At 40.7% G+C, this 15,657-nt stretch overlaps 2 long non-coding RNA genes and 1 pseudogene across 2 annotated transcripts; 1 reads left to right on the top strand and 2 right to left on the bottom strand.

Moving 5' to 3' along the window:
- Positions 1-326: 326 nt before the first annotated feature.
- Positions 327-3,278, bottom strand: LOC100431987 (large ribosomal subunit protein uL24-like; annotated as a pseudogene).
- A 937-nt stretch (positions 3,279-4,215) lies between these two features.
- LOC129059011 (uncharacterized) lies at positions 4,216-4,932 on the bottom strand. The gene is made up of 2 exons (XR_008524570.1): positions 4,579-4,932; positions 4,216-4,480 (listed from the first exon to the last, which is right to left on the bottom strand). It is a non-coding gene; the product is annotated as an uncharacterized LOC129059011 (long non-coding RNA).
- On the top strand, positions 4,926-7,642 carry LOC129059012 (uncharacterized). The gene is made up of 2 exons (XR_008524571.2): positions 4,926-5,121; positions 5,959-7,642. It is a non-coding gene; the product is annotated as an uncharacterized LOC129059012 (long non-coding RNA).
- Positions 7,643-15,657: the final 8,015 nt, after the last annotated feature.

Raw genomic sequence — 15,657 nt, 5'->3', positions numbered from 1 at the left:
ATTTTCTAGGAAGCCAAGGATTGTGAAAACTCCTCCCAGAAAAACTTAGCGTTATTCCAAATCCAACTGTTTTCCTGAAGTCTTAATTTGAAGACAAAAAATATATCAAAGTATTAGATTAAATGTGCTTAAAGTTCCTCTTTCATATTTTTCTTAGGTCTTCAGTGTTGTTAATGCTTATTTGCGAGCACATAATGGTAAGCAACAAAGTAATTTAACAAACAGCAATTTCATTTTAAAACCAAACATTAGAAATTGTTGATAAACTTAGCTCAACACTCTTTTTTCATTTTAGCAGTTGTATGAAAGTTTGTATATATATTCATTTATTCCTGTATCTTCTCAATTGTTTCTTTCTTGTATTTGCCCTTTTTCTTTCCTACTTCGCAAGATTTGGCTTTCTGTTCATGGATCTTTTTATGGTCTTTGTCCACTTTTAGCCTAGTGATAACCACTTCGCTGGGGTGAATGCCTACATGGACAAATGTACCATTAGCCTTTTGCTGTTGCACCCATTCAATGTAGATGACATCTTTCTTCCTGTAAACTTTGAGTACGTTGCCAATTTGCTGACCTTTATAATGTCCTTGCACAGTCTGAACTTCATCATCCTTCCGGATTGTCATGGATCAAACATCATACTCCTGTCTTAGCTCTTTGGAAAGAGGGGAAGACATAATCTTCTTGAAAATGTGTGAAAGTGCATTGGAATGCCTTCTGCAGTTCTTGCTTCGGTCGGAAGTCACAAAAGCATTGAATTTCACTTTGGCCACTCTCGCTTCAGTGATGGATGCAAAAAATGCTCGACACTTTTTGTTGTAGTCATAAAGTAGTGAATTCTAATGTAATAAATATACTGCAAATATTAAGTATATATACTGTAGTCTTATTTTATGATAGTAAAATTGCTTATAGTTCAACATTTCAGTCTGTTACACATAGCATGCTATGAATTCCAGATGCCTTGATTCCTCTATATATTTTTGGGTTTTTTTTGAGGCAAGGTCTCACTTGGTCACCCAGGCTAGACTGCAGTGTTGCCATCATAGCTCACTGTAACTTCAAACTCCTGGGCTCAAGAGATCCTCCCACCTTAGCCTCTTTAGTAGCTGGGACTATAGGTATACACCATCAAACTCAGCTTTTTTTTTTTTTTTTTTGGGTGGGGGACAAGGTCTCTCTGTTACTCAGGCTATGTTGCCCAGGCTGGGTCTCAAACTCCTGGTCTCAGCCTCCCAAAGCACTGCGATTACATGTGTGAGCCACCACACCTGGCACCCCGTACATCTTTTTTGTTGTTGTTGAGACAGGGTCTCCCGCTGTCACCCAGGCTGGAGTGCAGTGATGCAATCTCAGCTCACTGCAGTCTTGACCTCCCGGACTCAAGCCATCCTCCCACCTCAGCTTCTGGAGTAGCTGGAACTATAGGCGCACACCACCACACCCAGCTAATTTGTTTTATTTTTTTGTAGAGATGAGGTCTCACTGTGTTGCCCAGGCTGGTCATGAACTCCCGAGCTTAAGCAATCCTCCAGCCTCAGCCTCCCAAAGTGCTGGAATTACAGATATGAGCCTTCATGCCCAGCTCCCCCTATACATTTTAAAAAATAACTTTACAATTTTAAACGTACAGTTCAATGATTTTTAGTATAATCACACTTATGCAACTATCACCACATTAAGTTCCTGTATAAATCTGAGAGCCACTGATCCAGGCAATAGGAAGCCATTGAAGGTTTAATGCAGGAGAGTGACATATAAGCTGGGGTGAAATAAAGATTCTTCTTGCTGCAATAAAGGAGATAAACTAGAAGCAGAGATCAGTGAAACTATTGTAATAGCTTAGTTTCATATTGGGAATATCAGGAATGTTGACTCAATAAACTGGATAAGGTGTTATCCATTGGATTGGATGTATACAGTGAGGAAAAAAAACTTTGTTGGTGGGGCTGATTTAGTTGATAAGAATTAAGTATTAGGTAAGATGTAAAAGGGTTTCTCCATTTCCTCTCATCCTCAAAATACCCTGGTTTTGTCAATTTTTTTTTTTTTTTTTTTGGCAAAGTCTCGCTCTGTTGCCCAGGCTGGAGTGCAGTGGCATGATCTCAACTCACTGCAACCTCCACCTTCCGGGTTCAAGCAATTCTTGTGCCTCAGCCCCCTTAATAACTGGGATTACAGGCGTGAGCCACCACACCTGGCTATGTTTTTTTTTTTTTGGAGACAGAGTCTTGCTCTGTCGCCCAGGCTGGAGTGCAATCTTGGCTCACTGCAACCTCCACCACCCAGGTTCAAGCTATTCCCCTGTCTCAGTCTCTGGATTAGCTGGGATTACAGGCGTGTGCCACCACATCCAACTAATTTTAGGTTTGTTTGTTTGTTTTTGTTTTTTGTTTTTTGAGATGGAGTTTTGCTTTTGTTGCCCAGGCTCACTGCAACCTCCGCCTCCCAGGTTCAAATGATTCTCCTGCCTCAGCCTTCCGAATAGCTGGGATTACAGGCCCAGCTAATTTTTTTGTATTTTTAGTAGAGACAGGGTTTCACCATGTTGGCCAGGCTGGTCTCCAACTCCTGACCTCTGGTGATCCACCCACCTCAACCTCCCAAAGTGCTAGGATTACAGGCGTGAGCCACCACACCCAGCCCTAATTTTAGTATTTTTAGCAGATACGGGGTTTCACCATGTTGGCCAGGCTGATCTCAAACTCCTGACCTCAGGTGATCCGCCCACCTCGGCCTCTCAAAGTGCTGGGATTACAGGCATGAGCCATAGTGCCCAGCCTAATTTTTGTATTTTTAGTAGAGATGGGGTTTTGCCATGTTCACCAGACTGGTTTCGAACTGCTGGCCTCAAGAGATCCGCCTGCCTCGACCTCCTAAAGTGTTGGATTACAGGGGTGAGCCATCATGTCTGGCCTGGTTTTGTAACTAAATTACTTCATTCCTGTCATGACCATCTAGTTCATGGTGGCAGTGAATCCAGAGTGTAAATTCAATCTCTGCACAAGCTGTTTTGCATAGCAGTGCTGCTGTGTGCACTTGGGTTTGTCAACATCAAAACAAATTTAAAATGTTTAATGAAAGGTTGGATAATGTAAGTACTTAAGCTCATGGCAATGAAGCTAGGTTGCCTGGCTCCTGTCCTGATTTGGACAAGACCTTAAACTTCTTAGTTTTGTCATTTGTAAGATGGAAATAATAGCAATAGAAAATGGATTTTCTGAGAGGATAAAATGAATTTATACCTGTCCAAAGTTCACAGAAAATGCCTGGCACATAGTAGATCCTCAGTAAACATTTGGTATTATTATTTTTAACACCATTAAAAGTATACAGTTCACTTAAATTTCCATCTATGCAGAAAGCAAGAAATCTAGTTGATTAAAAAGGTGCTGATAAAAACTTATTGATAAAGCTAAATAATTTTCATTATGCTTCTACACAAGAAAGATATCTGGGTTTCTCATTTCAAATGAAAAAGACTATTTAACTATCTCTTGTGTGTAACAATCATTAGCTATTAAGTCATTACACAGAATTATGTCCAGTTGAAGTCACATAAACTAATACCAGTCAAATTAGAAGCTCTGATGTTGCCCGGAACTGAAACTCAGACAGAGCTCTGAAGGAATCAGGCTTATGGGGAGGTGAGGTGTGTGTGTGTGTGTGTGTGTGTGTGTGTGTGTGTAATGCTACTATCACTCATGAATTGGAAAAATCTAAATGGAACCATGTAGCAAACTTTATCAAATTTCTGCTAAATTTGGTCACGATGAAGTCACTGAGTTGGATTAAAAAGTATTGATCTGACTATTCTTCCTTCATGATGTGAAAATAACACTTCCTGATCTCTAGCTACCAAGCTTGACTCCTATTTTCTACTTTTTTTTGGGGGGTGGGGTGGGGTGGGGATTGATACTTTCATTTATTCAGACTTTACTCATCATCACATTCTGAGCCCCTTTCTGCATCTACCTCAGCGTCCTCACACAACTCACAGGCTAGAGAGGATTTCAAAGTGTGATCACAGCACTGAGGGGTCCCAAGTAAGGCAAAACGGCCTGGGGGAGTGGTAAGGATCCAGCAGGGCCTCATAAAGAAGGTGACATCTGAGCTGCGTCTCCAAGAATGAGCCACCACTTAGCTAGGGCCTCTGTTTCCATATTGAATCACTGGAATACAATTTGCTGAATTCAACAGATTGACGACCTGGGCTCAGGTTAATTAGCTTTGTTTATGTTTTACTTTTGTTTTCTCTGTCTCCCCTGCTAGACTATCATCCCATAAGAATGGAGACCCCTGTCTGCCTCACTCCCTGCCGTGCTTCCATGTCTGGAGCATGCAGTAGGACTTCAGTGAATGTGTGCTGGAAGAGGGAACGCTGATCGGAATTTGTCCTCTGAATTTGTCCACTCACGCTGCAGTGTCAGCTCCTTGAGGACAGCAATGTCATCAGTCCTGTTGATTCCTGGATCAGCACCTAGAAGGGTTTGGCACATGGTAGGTGATCACTGACTGGCTGATTACAACAGGACACAGCAGCAGGCCTTGAAGCTGGGAGTGAACCCCAAATCCTACCTTCAAGCAGGAAGCCCTGTTCCTTTGTGTTATGCCTGAAATGGGGCCTGTGAAGGAGGTGGCAGGAGAGGGGAAAAAGTGCTGCCATGGGTTCTCGTGTACACAGAAGACAGTGGAGTGGGAGGACATGAGCAGGCATATCCAGGAAATGAACAGGACTGAGGTTCGTCCCTGAACCTGCTCTCTTAGGTGTCACACCCTCTCCCACTGGAAGCAGGTGAGCAGCTCCCAAGTTCCCTTGGAGATAGAGGCCACATGACCTCGACCTGGCCAATCAGCAGAGCCCATTCTCTTCAGCCATAGTGATTGGCTGAGGTCTGGGCAAGTAACCAATAGGGTGCCAAAGGTCAGACCTCTGGGTTGGAATCCTGGAGGAAGAGAAGCTCTATTTCTGTTAGGTTGCTGGAGTGGTTGGTGCCATCTTGTCACCTTGAAGGGAAAGCCCACCTAAGAATGACACCAACACAGAGGGAAGTAAACAGAGCCAAGAGGTCAGCAGAGGTGGTTCCTGGTGCCATTATCCAGCACCCAGCTACAGACCAGGTGAAGTTGGCTGGGCACATAGTCACTGGCACTGGAGTGACCCATAGGTCACACACAAAAGTCTGCAGAGCAACTCCAGCTATGCTCTTTCGTTTTCACAGTTAGCACAGTTTTTATAGGTAGCATTCTTGGTTAGCATTACTAGTTAGGATTTGTAGCTAGAAGGTTACCATGTGGCAGGGACTTACGACCATCTCTGCTGATGAGGAGACCCTGACTGATCATTATAGGCTCCTCGAGATCATCAGCCAGGACAGCTTCACCAGGGTGAATGAAGTTCACCAAGTACCTTCTCACTGGGCAGCAGAACTCCTCCTCCCTCTAGAGTCTATTCCATGGGGTCACCCCAAGGTCATCAAGCTCTTTCGACACCACAGACACTTTGTTCTTAGCCATGGAGTATGCCAGCAGAGCAGAGCTGGTCGACTACATCCTAGAGTTGGGTTGCATGAAGGCGGAAGAGGCCTGAAGCAAATTCCAGCAGATAATATCAGCCCTCTAGTACCACCAACAGAAGGGGGATATCCATAGGGACCTGAAGCCCAAGAATTTCCTTGTGGTCCATCACAACATAAAAATAACAGACTTTGGATTTGATACCGGGTTCACTGTAGGCCAGAAGCTGGGCACCTTCGGTGGGAGTCCCTCTTATGCGGTCCTGAACTCTTCCATGGCCAAACATATGATGGGCCCCAGTGGACATGTGGAGCTGGAAAGTCATTCTTTACACCACAGTAACCAGGGCCTGCCATTTATCGGGCAGACTTTGTGGCGCTGAGGAAGCTGATACTGTGTGAACAATTGTATAAGATCCCACTCTTCGCTCTTCATTTCCAGAGAGCTTCATAAACCTATTTCTGACCACAGGGAGAGACCTATACTAGACTACATCATGGAACACCTATGGATCAACACTGGTCAGGAGGAGACACGAAGGCCATACTGGGAGCTACTCTCTGATCACCAGGACTCCTGAAAGACAGAACTCATGGTGTCTGTGGGATATGAGGCAGACCACATCCAGTCCTTGTTAGAACAAAAATTTGATGATACCATGGCCTGGTACTGAATCCTGACCTACAGGAAACCCGATGCAGGTCTCCATCATCACAGTGAAGTCTTTGCCTTCAGTGGATCCCACTCAACAGCCACTAGCCTTCCCCATCACTTGAAAGAAACTCTTATACTTTAACATACAAAACTTGTTAAGAACATTGGGAAAAGGTGCACGTTCGTATATTCTTCATTTGTTCACTCTTAAGTGTCCAAAGTGTCTTGTCGTTCATGCTGGTCTAAATATTGTGGGTTGACATAAAATTTGAGGTATAATAAGGCCAACAGGTCAGGAAACAAGTATTGTACTACTGAAAAGATAATTTGTTGCCCACAGTTCCCAAGAGGACAGGCACACAACGTGCAGGGCCACACAAGGAAGCACCGGTGGGGGTCAGTAGGCAGAGGGAGAGGGAGAGCTGTGGGCAAGAACCTTTGTTGTGCTTCCTTCTCAATTTTGCCCAGGAAGAGCTCCTTGGTGACAGCTTGGATGGGTGGACTGGTGCACAGCGGGTGCCAGCCCATGGTGAAGGCCACTGGAGGCTGGCAGGAATGCACCTCCCTTGGGGTAGGCTGCAGGAGCCCAGTGCTGCTCATGCTGCCCTGGTTGCTGTGGCCACTACTGCCATTTCCTGCTCAGCACTTCAGCATCTGGTCTGTGCAGCCTGATGATGCCCTCTCTTTTCTACTTTTAAGACTTGTGTGTTTTGTAAAGGCCTTACTGTATGTAAATTAGTTCTCAATTTAAAAAGAAAATACCAAGACAAGTAAGGAGAAATATTTTTCAAATGCCTATTGGGGCCAAAGCCAGGACTGTTTTGAAACAGTCTAGTTCTTCCATGTACTCTCTTTTTCTTTCTTTCCTTCCTTTTTTCCTTTCCTTGTCTCCTCTTCTTTTTAGAACAGTGAACACTCCCAAATCTAGCAACTACTAACAGGTATTTCTGTACCATTGCTTTTTCGAAAACTACAATTATTAATCTTACAGGATTTGAAAGTTTTTGCTATTTATGTCCCAAAATACAATTAGCTTCTAGTGAATTCTTGTCCTTTGGTGTCAACTAGGGAAACACTTCAGGGACACAAATATTGTGAACCAAGTGACATGCCACCATATTTCCCTGGATTTCTTGGGCAAGATTCCTCATATCCGTCATAAATTCTTGGGAAAGCTGAGTCCTAGAACTACTTTTCAAATTTTAGGTTTACACATATCTTTCAGGAGCAGTGTATCTAATATGGATGATCTTACACAAGCATTTTCTCTTCTGATCTTTGTTCTTATTAGCTAATTGTAAAATTCAATCAGGAACTGACAAAGAGGTTGAAACTCAAGTTTACTTGCTACTTGTTAGAATCTTTGAATTATTTGAGGTTTTAATCGTCAGTGTTGTATTAGTCCGTTCTCATACTGCTATAAAGAACTACCTGAGACCGGGTAATTTATGAATAAAAGATATTTAACTGATTCACAGTTCTTCAGGCTGTATAGGAAGCATGGCTGGGAGGCCTCAGGAAACTTAAAATCATGGTGGAAGGCAAAGGGGAAGCAAGCACATCTTAACCATGGCAGAGCAGGAGAGAGGGAGAGAGAGGAAGTGCCACACACTTTTAAACCATCATGGTGAGAACTCACTATCATGAAAACAGCAACCGGGAAGTCCACCCTTATGATTCAGTCACCTCCCATCAAGCCCCCTCCTCCGACACATGGGGATTACAATTCGAGATGAAATTTGTGTGGGGACACAGAGCCAAACCATATAAAGTGTTATTGTTATTTTATATCACTCCATTCTACCCACCCACGCACCCCCTGCCTCCAAACACACACATATACTGTAGCACAGATAATAAAGGATTGAATTGTAGCTATATTCTTATACCATAAGATGTGTTTATTTAAGATGTCTCTCAAATTTTTAGTAAAGGAAAGCATCTGCATGTGGTCGCTAACTCTGAGACCACTAAAATTCCTAATCCTGCGAACAGCCTGGGATTCTTTGAGAAGGGAAAAGGATTAATCCCCCGGACACGGGGCAAAGACAAAAACACCTGCATGCAGAAGTTGTATTAGGTGTCGCCTGACCATAACCTTATATCCTTGCATGTGTCACACCTTCTTGTGGTCTCTTGGGTCTAGGTGTTTTCCTACTAAAAGCTTCCTCAAGGCCACCTGGAGAAGCAGAATGGCAGAGCAGGTGGAGTAGTATCACCTGGTGATCTCAGCATTCTGGACACAGGCAGGGCTCTTCAGGCTGCCCTCATTGTTTTCCCTGTTATTGTGGTACATTTCTGACTCAAATTCAGTTTTGGAGGCTTTTGTGAGGTACTTCCTCCGGTTCAAAACTCCTTATGTCTTTATTCACTTGAATTGAGTAAGAGATAATCCTTATTCCTTATAAATTGAAAGCCACAGCATTTAGATACTGGCTTATGATGGAAGTTATGGACTGTTGGTGTTCCTAAAAGGAAATAGAAAGCTAATATGGGGAGAAGTAAATAAATATTTTGTGTTGTGAGAAGATACCACATAAATACTGCCATTATCTGGTAGGTTTAGGAAATGGATTATTTTGATGAACAAATTATTCTAGTTGAAAGGAATTTCTCACATGTTCTACATGATGAACAGTTGTTAAGAAAATTTAAAAACTACAATGAAATATATTCAGCACTAAACATAAGTAATTTATGTGTCTCAAAAAACAATGAAAGATTCTTAAGTGCTTTGTGCTTATTGCATTTTAGATGCACAAAACTAAAGTCAGCTGATAAAGATTGTGTTTTTATAAATTTTACATCTATTTTTGCATCTTGAAGAATTTTATATTTATACAAATAATACATGTTCATTGTAAAGAAAAATCAGTAACACAGATAAAGAGAAAGAAGAAAAAATCTGTCACTAATTTCGCTACCTTGAGCAATCACTAATAATATTTTGTTGTATATATACACTTTCGAAACTTATAACAAAACCAAAACCATATTGTACATAATTGCCAACCTATTTTATTGTTTGATATATCACTATTTTTTTCCTTTTGAACTGGAATTCCATACTGAGTTCCGGATAAAGTTTAGGTCTTTAGATGACTAAAAGTGGAGCAGTTGAGAAATTATTTGTAGACCAGGCTTTTGCTTCAATGCCATTTCCCTTCTCTGCAGTCTATGGGCAAGGTCCTAAATGAGTTAAGTTTTAAATTATTTTAAAAATTATTATTAGCATTCATTTGACTTGAAGCCATAAATTTTCTTTTGTTTTTAACCAGTTTCTTTGCCCAGTGTTCTGGGTGCATGACTTTTCAGGCAGGTGGCTCCTCCTCCAGGAAACTGGTTGCCTGTTCCCACCCATAGCAGGAAGACAAGAGGGAACTCCCAGCTGTGACCAACCATCTCTCACCTGTAGCTTTTCTGTTTGTTTATGGGGCAAAGGAGACACTGAGACAGGTGTGGGCCAGTTATGATTTAGGAATGTTTACTATGCTTGACTGCACTATAAAAGGGGCTAGATCTACCAGTACTTTTACTCTTCTTAACGCTAAGGGGAGACTATATTAGAACTACTTTATTTAACATAAGGCTAGGGAAGGAAACAGAGAAATCTAAAATATACATTTTTTTCCTGGTCATACAGATCTTTTAGTTAAAGTATTGTCTGAAGATGAAAATTGGTGCTAGTTTTACTTTTCAATAAATTTTTTTTTTTAGCAATTCAAACATATTCTCAGAAGATATAACCTAATGAGTAATAGATGTTAACCATTTCCAATCCCATATATTCCCTTTTAACTTTTGATTGCATAAGTCTAATCAGCATGCATATTTTATTTTAGCTTCTACTATTTTATTTAACAGCATATCCCATATATTAAAATAATTTTCCTTTTTCACATTTTTTATAGCCAGAAGGTCTACTGTGATTAATATATTGTAGTTTGTTTAGCTATTTCTTTATTCTTTGACGTTGAGTCATTTCTCACTATTACAAATACTGTAGTACTGATATCTTTTTTTCTCAAATTACAATAGCAGCAAGAAGATATAGATATCTTGTAAAAATAATTACGAGGTTCTTTTATTTCTTGGCTATTTTCCCAGCTGCAGTTTTATAGCTTCTGTTACATTTACCAACTTGTACTTCAGAAAAATTGAATCATGTTAAAGTGCCACCAGCAGGCATGTCTCCTGAAAGCCATACTAAGAGTGGGTTTTATGTTATTTGCTCATTTTAATGGGTATGCAGAGCAGCTTTTACATTGAGTTGCATATTTGTTTGTTGCTAGTGAAACTGTCTTACATTTTTTTAAAGTCCTTACTGCCACACACCATAAATATAATATTGTAATTTCTAGTTATTTATTGCCGTGTAACAAATTACCTCAAAGCTTAGCAGTTTAATAAAAAAGTGAAACAGGGCTGGGCACAGTGGCTCACGCCTGTAATCCCAGCACTTTGGGAGGCCAAGGTGGGTGGATCATGAGGTCAGGAGTTCGAGACCAGCCTGGCCAACATTGTGAAACCCCGTCTCTACTAAAAATACAAAAATCAGCTGGGCGTGGTGGCACCCGCCTGTAATCTCAGCTACTCAGGAGGCTGAGGCAGGAGAATTGCTTGAATCAGGGAGGTGCAGGTTGCAGTGAGCTGAGATTGCACCACTGCACTCCAGGCTGGGGGACAGAATAAGACTCCGTCTCAGGAAAAAAAAACAAAAGTGAAACACTTATCATCTCATAGTTTGTGTAAGTCAGAAACAGCTTAGCTGAGCAGTTTTGGCTCAGGGACTCTCGTGAGGTTGTAGTCAAGATGTCAGTCATGGCTGCAGTCATCTGAAGGCTTGCCTGGGTCTGAAGGGTGGTTCTCGGATGGCTCACCCAAATGGCTCTTGGTAAAGGCCTCAGTCCCCCTCTAGAGGGCTGACTGAATGTCCTCACAATTTAGTGTCATGGCAGCTGGCTTCCCTCAGAAATAATCCAAGCAAAAGAGCAAGGAAGAAGCCATGGCATCTTCTATAATATAGTCATGGAAGTCACACGCAATCACTTCTGTGACTCATTAATCCAACCCACACTCAAGTGGAAGAGAAGAAGCTCCAGCTCTTGAAAGGAGTATCAAAGACTTGTGAACACATTGCAAAACCATCTCATGTACTAATTCATATAAACAACAGTGGAAAAATCAGCTTCTCTTGACCTTTGTTTCTGGTCTGGCTGATGTTTTGTTACTAACTAATGAAGTGTGGGAGCACTTGTAGAAGAGCCACTTTCCTGACAGTCTCATTTGGGTTTGTCTTCTTGGTCTATCATTAATGATGTATGGAGTCATATTATTAAAAAGAAAGGAACGTATGATAAATTGTTAGGCATATCCCTTCAAATAATCCTTCATCTGCCTGAAAACAAGATTTCCTTTCATTTGGCAGAGTGAAAAACAAGATGACGGGTTGTGATTGGATACTTGGAGGTAGGTGACTAAGGGAGTAGGATACAGGCAGCATAGGCAAAGTAGGAGTTCAGGAAGAAAAGGAGATCAGGAATAGAATGGAGGTGCCAAGGATAAAACTTCAGAAATGCTGGTACAGAAACCAGGTATAATGGTAGAATCTTTGGGAGTAAAATGTCAAGGGCATAGCAACAAATCCACTTTAATCACTCAGACTTATCCAAAAGCACATCTCCAATGCCACTTTCTTCATGGATTTCTATATATAAAAACAGTCTCTGTTGGCTTTAGGTTACAAATAGAAACCAGTTACAAGAGACAAGACTGCCTCATGTCATGTAATTCAAGGTAATATACTGAGTCTATTAGGGTTTCCTAAAGGGAGAGAACTAATAGGATAGATGTATATATGAAGGGGAGTTTATTAAGGAGTACTGACTCACACAATCACAAGGTGAAGTCCCAAAACAGGCTGTCTGCAAGCTAAGGAGCAAGGAAGCCAGTCCAAGTCCCAAAACCTCAAAAGCAGGGAAGCCAACAGTGCAGCCTTCTGTCTGTGGCCAAAGGCCCAAGAGACCCTGGCAAATCACTGGTGTAAGTCCAAGACTCCCAAAGCTGAAGAACTTGGAATCTGATGTTTGAGGGCAGGAAGCATCCAGCATGGGAGAAAGACAAAAGTTGGAAGACTCAGCGAGTCTGCTCATTCCACTTTCTTCTGCCTGCTTTATTCTAGGCACAATGGCAGCCGATTAGATGGTGCCCACCCAGACTGAGGATGTGTCTGCCTCTCCCAGTCCACTGATTCAAATGTTAATCTCCTTTGGCAACACCCTCACAGACACTCTCACAGACCTAGGAACAATACTTTGCATCCTTCAGTCCAATCAAGTTGACACTCAGCATTAACCATCACACTGATGTTATTATTAAATATTGATGAGTATTAAAAAATTTTTTTGGCCTATTTAAAGATTAGAAAGCATTGCTTATTGGATGCCAGTTATATGCATACCAATTATTCACTTTATAAGGATCCTGAAAAACATTTTACTTGGTAATAATATCTTACAAATTCTTTATTGACTAGGCTAAATGTGCATCTGTTGATATTGAAATAAGCCAGTAGGCGAGGATTTCATGACCAAAAACCCAAAAGCAAATACAATAAAAACAAAGATAGATAGCTGGGACCTAATTAAACTAAAGAGCTTTTGCACAGCAAAAGGAACAGTCAGCAGAGTGAACAAACAACCCACATAGTGAGAGAAAATCTTCACAATCTATACATCTGACAAAGGACTAATCTTCTAGAATCTACAACTAACTCAAACAAATCAGTAAGAAAAAAAAACAGTCCCATCAAAAAGCGGGCTAAGGACATGAATAGACAGTTATCAAAAGAAGATATGCAAATGGCCGACAAACATATGAAAAAATTCTCAACATCACTAATGATCAGGGAAATGCAAACCAAAACCACATTGCAATACCACCTGCAAGAATGTCCATAATCAAAAACTTAAAAAATGCTAGATGTTGGCGTGGATGCGGCAATCAGGGAACACTTCTACTCTGCTGGTGGGAATGTAAACTAGTACAGCTGCTATGGAAAACAGTGTGGAGATTCCTTAAAGAATTAAAAGTAGAACTACCATTTGGTCCAGCAATCCCACTACTGAGTATCTACCCAGAGGAAAAGAAGGTATTATTCAAAAAAGATACTTGCACATGCATGTTTATAGCAGCACAATTCATAATTGCAAAATTGTGGAACCAACTCAAATTCCCATCAATCAATGAGTAGATAAAAAACCTGTGGTATATATATACAATGGAATACTATGCAGCCATAAAAAGGAATGAATTAACAGCATTTGTAATGACCTGGATGAGATTGGAGACTATTATTCTAAGTGAAGTAACTCAGGAATGGAAAACAAAACATTGTATGTTCTCACTGATATGTGGGAGCTAAGCTGTGAGGACACAAAGGCATAAGAATGATACAGTGGACTTTGGGGACTTGGGGGGAAGAGTGGGAGGGGGGTGAGGAATAGAAGACTACAAATATGGTGCAGTGTATACTGCTTGAATGATGTGTGCATGAGGATCTCACAAATCACCACTAAAGAACTTACTCATGTAACCAAATACCACCTGTACCCCAATAACTTATGGAAAAATAAAATAAAATAATGATAATGATAATAATAATAATAATAATAAAAGCCAGTAGGGAACATAACAGATACCCATTAATTCATCATTTTCTAGTGTTAGAAATGTTAGGGACCATTCACTGAACTCTACTACCCTGCGCTATCTACCCGACTCCTTGCTGGGCTTATATTATGTTCCAAAATGCTATGCCTGGAGTTCCAACCTGCATCGTCCTTGAAGGGTTCTTAGGAGTTCCTCCTGGCCTAAGTAGAGAAAGCCTAATTTCAAGCACCTCAAACTTATCATTATGTATACTTGATTTACTTGGAAGTCAGGTTATCATAAAACCTTTTCACCAAGAAATTCCTCTTCTGGGAATTTATCCTACAGAGATACGCATGGGTACAAAATTGCTAAGTAGAAGCCTTTTCATTCCAGCATTGCTTGTAATATTAAAAAAAATTGGAAAAGACATAAGTGTTACTGAGAATCAATAAGAGACCAATACAATAAAATACCTTCTGGCCATAAAGAAGAATGAGGAAGTTTCAAATATTGATATGGAACAATCTCTCACGACATGGACAAACAAGCCAGGTTTGTCATGATATGTATACTATTTATATAAAAGCAAGGGGAAGAAAAAAGGGAAAGTATATGTATTTTCTTGTATATGAAAAAAATCTCTTAAAAGTAAATACAGTAAACTGCTAACATTGATATTTCCCAGGGAGAGTAACAAGTTGAATGTGATCAGGATGGGGAGGCTACTTTTCACCATACACCCCTCTGCTTCTTTTCAACTTTGGACCGTGGGAATCTTCTACCTATTTTTAACAATTTGATATAAAATAAATTTCACATAATCACAGATAGATATTTTAAACTTGTATACAGAAGGAGAAATGTTTCTATTAATAGTTTTCAGCCGGGGGCGGTGGCTTATGCCTGTAATCCCAGCACTTTGGGAGGCCGAGGTGGGCAGATCACAAGGTCAGGAGATCAACACCATCCTAGCTAACACATTGAAACTCCGTCTCTACTAAAAAGTACAAAAAATTAGCTGGGTACGGTGGCATGCGCCTGTAATCCCAGCTACTTGGGAGGCTGAGCCAGGAGAATTGCTTGAACCCAGGAGTTGGAGGTTGCAGTGAGCCGAGATTGTGCCACTGCACTCCAACCTGGGCAACAGAGCAGGACTCTGTCTCAAAAAAAAATAGTTTTCATATCTCAGATTATAATTTTTTTTAAGATAGGGTCTCACTCTGTTGCCCAGGCTGGAGTGCAATGGCATGATTAGAGCTCACTATAACTTCGAACTCTTGGGCTCAAGTGATTCTCCTGCCTCAGCCTCCGGAAGCACTAGGATTACAGGTGTGAGCCATGCACCCAGCCTAATATTAATTTTTTAATGGATTAAAAATTATGTTAAATCAATGGGCAAAACTGGAAGAATCTGAGCAACAAAATAAAATAACGTTGGATTATAACTCAAAGCATAAAATAAATATCCAGGAGCCCATGTCACTATAAATAACTAATTAAATAAATTAATAAATGAAGAGAAGAGACCAATCTTCTCTGCAGAATAATTCAAATTAATTATGTAGATGCTCCACCCTTAAGATGGAACATAATTCTTTGCTCCTTAAGTGTGGGCTATACACAGTAACTTCCATTCAAAGAGTACAGTATGGAAAAGGAGGTAAAGAGTAACTTTACAGTAGAGAAACTTGACAGACGCTACCTCAGCCAAATGATTAAGGTCCATATCAGCAGTGAAAAGTCATCTTTTATTTATTTATTAATTTTTTTTCCATAGGAATGAAAAGTCATCTTGATAGTATGTACCCTTGATATGATAATGATGAGAATGGT

This window comes from Pongo abelii, chromosome 3 (assembly GCF_028885655.2).
Source record: "Pongo abelii isolate AG06213 chromosome 3, NHGRI_mPonAbe1-v2.0_pri, whole genome shotgun sequence".
NCBI lineage: Eukaryota > Metazoa > Chordata > Mammalia > Primates > Hominidae > Pongo > Pongo abelii.
The sequence above is the reverse complement of the archived record's forward strand: the minus strand, read 5'-3'. Positions and strand labels throughout refer to the sequence as shown.